The sequence below is a fragment of the Psammomys obesus genome, unplaced genomic scaffold, assembly GCF_907164565.1.
Source record: "Psammomys obesus unplaced genomic scaffold, mPsaObe1.curated_primary_1811, whole genome shotgun sequence".
Lineage (NCBI taxonomy): Eukaryota > Metazoa > Chordata > Mammalia > Rodentia > Muridae > Psammomys > Psammomys obesus.
In genome coordinates, this window is record NW_026591816.1 from 100,651 (window position 1) to 104,866 (window position 4,216).

Consider the following 4,216-nt stretch of genomic DNA (forward strand, 5'->3'; position numbering starts at 1 on the left):
TGCTGCTGCTGCTGCTGCTGCTGCTGCTGCTGCTGCTGCTGCTGCTGTTATTGTTATTATTGGGCTACTATTGGTGGCAGCCTCGTGGGCCTGGCGGATTCCTTATATTTCATTTTCATGGCCTCACGAAATAGACAGCACCACTCCAGTTTGCGAAGTGGTGTGTGCCCAGCCAAAGAGCTGTCCCCCAACTCCAGTCTTGGTGGTTCTCAGTCTTAGCTGCACCTTTCAAACACCAGGAAAACGTTTTAGAATCCTGATGCCAAATCAAAACTGCACTCGGATTCTACCCCCCCTCCCCCCAACCCTCAGTTAGCGTGGCTATCACCAAGAAAAACAGCAAAAAAAATTCTGGCGAGGATGGAGGGAAGGGGAGCCTTCAGCCAGTGTGTAAATGAGTGCAGCCATTGCGAGCATTCCTACAGAGGTTCCTCAAAAATCGGAAACAGGAACATCACATTGTCCAACCTGACCATGCTTGAGAACAGACCTAAAGGATTCCAACCCACAGATCCACAAACCAGGTGTGCGGCTCATTCCACAAGTTCACCAACCCCTGAATAGATTAGAAACAATTCAGTAAGTATATGTACACAAATGAAATTTTACTCACCTGTAAAGAATGAAATGGTCAAATTTTCAGGAAAACAGGTAGAACTTGGAGTCGCCATTTTACATATATTTTTATTTATTCTTTGAGAATTTCATACATGCATACAATGTATTTTGATTGTATCCACCTTCCAACCCTCCCCAGAACTTCGTGTTGGCTGATTTTCAACCCACTGAGCCCCACTTGTGCTGCTCCTCTGTTGGGGTGTGGGGCCATCCATTGGAGCGTGGTCAGCCTACCAGGGACCACACTCCTTAAAGGAAGCTGGCTCTCCCAGCCCCAAGCACTCATCCTCAGCTACGGTTTGGGGCTTGTGAGCTGGTGTGCTCACTGGCTAGATCTCGTGCAGGCGACCAGAGTCTGTGTGAGCTCGTGAGTCCAACAGTCGTGTCGTGTCCAGAAGGCATCGCCTCCCAACATGGGCTGTCAAAAACTCCTGATTCTGTTTGAACTTCTGACCAATCAGATCGCATCCCTGAAATGAAACCTGCAGGTGATGTTAAGGTTAAGCGGATACCTACCATAGATGGTGGGACCAGACCGCGCTTTCAAGCCACCCCTGCCTCCTCCGCACTCCCTCTGCTTCGCTCTCTGCCTGTGACCTGGTGTCCTTATCTCTCGTTCTTTATATCTCATTTTCACAGCCCTGCAAAGCAGGCGTTACCATTCCTGTTGGCAGACATGACTCCCCAGTTCTGATATTTGTGCGTGCAACTCTTGCTCTGGTCCTGGAATACATTTGCTAACCAGGGTGGTTCTCAGCTCTACCTACCTAGTATATCCATAGAACCAAATCAAAACTGCACCGAAGCTGCCCACGTAAGGCCAGTTCTGTAATTCAGACCCTGTGCTTAAAGCTTACAGTGCAGAGCTGCCAACAGGGAAAGTTTCAGGAACTGCAGAGACAAGAGGAGCTCAAGAGAGTGAACAACCCAGTGTAACTTGGAATCTCATAGCGGAAGGAGGCTGCAGCTCAAATCCAAAAATCTCCAGGATCCAAACCTTCCATGACCTACAGGATGTCACAGATGGAGATTCCATCCTGACCATACCTGACAAGCCACAGGGGCACTAAAAATACTGCAGGCTCAGCATGGTGTCACACACCTATGATGCCTGCATTTAGGAGTCTAAGGTGGGAAGATTGCAAGCCCAAGGCCAGCCTGGGCTACAAGTATGAACTTTCCTCTAAACAAAATAAAACTCATATGTAAAATGGCTTCAGACAATTGGTATCAGGTGTGTGCAGCGTAACTGAATTTTGTGTTTAGACTAGAGTCACATCCCCAAGATATCACATTGAGTACTCACCAATAATCCAAAATCTGAAAAGAAAATGCAAAATCTGAAACAGCAGCTGGGGTTGTTAAAGAGCTTGCCACCCAAGTATAAAAGCCAGGTGGGCATGGCAGCTACCTGCCTTTTCTCTAAGTTCAGACTCAGAAAGTAAAGACAAGGGGGTCTCCAGAGCAAGCTAGCTAAGGAGACAAGCCATATAGGTGAGCTCTGGGTTTGCTTGAGAGACCCTGCCTCAATAAATAAGGTAGAAGAGCAATCAGAGGATAATTGCCAACATCCATATTGGGTTTACATGAACACACACACACACATACACACACACACACACACACACACACACACACACACACACACACACACTCTTTCTCCTTAGTTAAGACAGTCTATCCTAGAAAAAGGCTCTTTGAGATTAAGGAGGTTCTGAGAGGAGGTTCGTTAATAATAAAGAAGTAAACAATTTACAAGTCCCTGAAACTTTTACAAGGCTCCTCCTCCTTTATAAAAGCAGTAAGAACTGCTGAGGAAAGGAGACTCCCTGACTTTTTCAGCTGCCTGTCAGCCATGTAGAGAACTCTAGATTTTCTGAGTCGTCACTCAAGCTGAGAGTAAGTCATACTCCAGTGAACTCACTGGTTCCCCAAGTCAGACGTTGGTGGTGGTGTGACTCTGATCTGTTGTCGTTTTCCTGTCTGGGGTGAGTAGACACTTATTTTGCATCTCTCCAGAAAGAGTGACACAAAAGTGACAATACTAGGGAGGCTGAGGCAGGAAGACTGGGGATATCCCAGCCATGACAGTCATGACTTCATAGCAGCTTTGCCTACTGGTCCTGGGCCCATACAAGCTGAGCCCTCCTACTGGTCATCTGCAGAGGGAGGAGGAGTTCACAGGACCCCACCACCTACCGCTGAGCTATTCGCAACCAACAGAGACTAGGAGAGGGGAAGAACAGTGCCCAGTGCTGTTCCCACATGTGAGCCCTCCAAGTTCTGGTTGTTAGTTCCAAAGTCAGGGTCACACAGATGGGACGATGAACAAACTAAAAACCAATGCTTACAGAAAAGAGATTTGTAAGGAAGGAGTAGGGCTGTCAGGGGTTGAAGGGAAATAGCCTAGAGTACGTGTGAGAGTAACCAAAATATATTATATGTGTGTATATGTGAAATTCTTGAAGAGCAAAACTTATTAATAACAAAATTAGATTGATCAAGGAAGGTACTCATTGTCAATATCTGACCTCTGCATGTACACACACACACACACACACACACACACAAATTACACACTTGAAAATAAATTATATTCAGTGAAAAGCAAAGCCCAAACAATAGTCACACAGCACACGTTCCTGTTTCTGAGCTGTACAGAGTAGGTCCATCATAAACACAGAAAACAGATGGGCGGTGGCCTGAGGCCAGGGGAGAGGAGAGGGAGTCCTTAAACAGTGGGCGATGTTAAAGGGGTGGGGTTTTCTTAGGTTGGTAAACTTCTTCTGTAACTAGATGGGGTGATAGTCACCCAACATGGCAAATTGTAGTAGGTGAGGTAACAATACCAAATTCAATGATCCTTGCGTACGACGTGAATCCCCCCCCATTAAAAAAAAACTAGAAAGAAAAAAAAAGCACTTGGCATTGAAGATACATGTTTTAATGCAATATTTTTTCTAAGATCCATTTAATTTAAAAAAGTGTAGGGGGCAGGGAAGGTGTGTACGGAGAGTGAGGTGCCTGCCGAAACCAGGAGAGGGCACCATAGCTTCTGGGTTATAGTTACAGGTGGTAGCTGCCAGAGCTAGGTGCTGGTAATCAAACCCCTCTGCAAGAGCAAGAACACTGCAAAGGAGTGTGTGTGTGTGTGTGTGTGAGAGAGAGAGAGAGAGAGAGAGAGAGAGAGAGAGATCTGTGCCATGCCAAACCCTGTGTTTGCCAGAAACATCACCTCCTAGCACATTCAGTATGAGCCACTACTTAAAAATGATGACAAAGTATCCACACTGTACAGATTGTCACCAAGTAAACGTTAGCAAGGATCCTGGGTTTCCTTTCTGTCTCAGCCTTGGTGACTTGGTTCAACAATGTTAACTGATTATATCAACATTTTGATGTTTTGAATGATTTCATTAATTGCCATAGTAGTCGAGTTAATGTGGGGGCCGCCTAAGTTTGGGCATTCCTGACATCTTGCACACTGCATAAATATTCATCCCTCTTCTCACTGGTAAATCTCTCCTCCCGATAGGTTAAGGACACTGGAATTCTTTGCAGATATGTAAAGGGCTCAAAGTGGCTGTTAAGGCAAGGG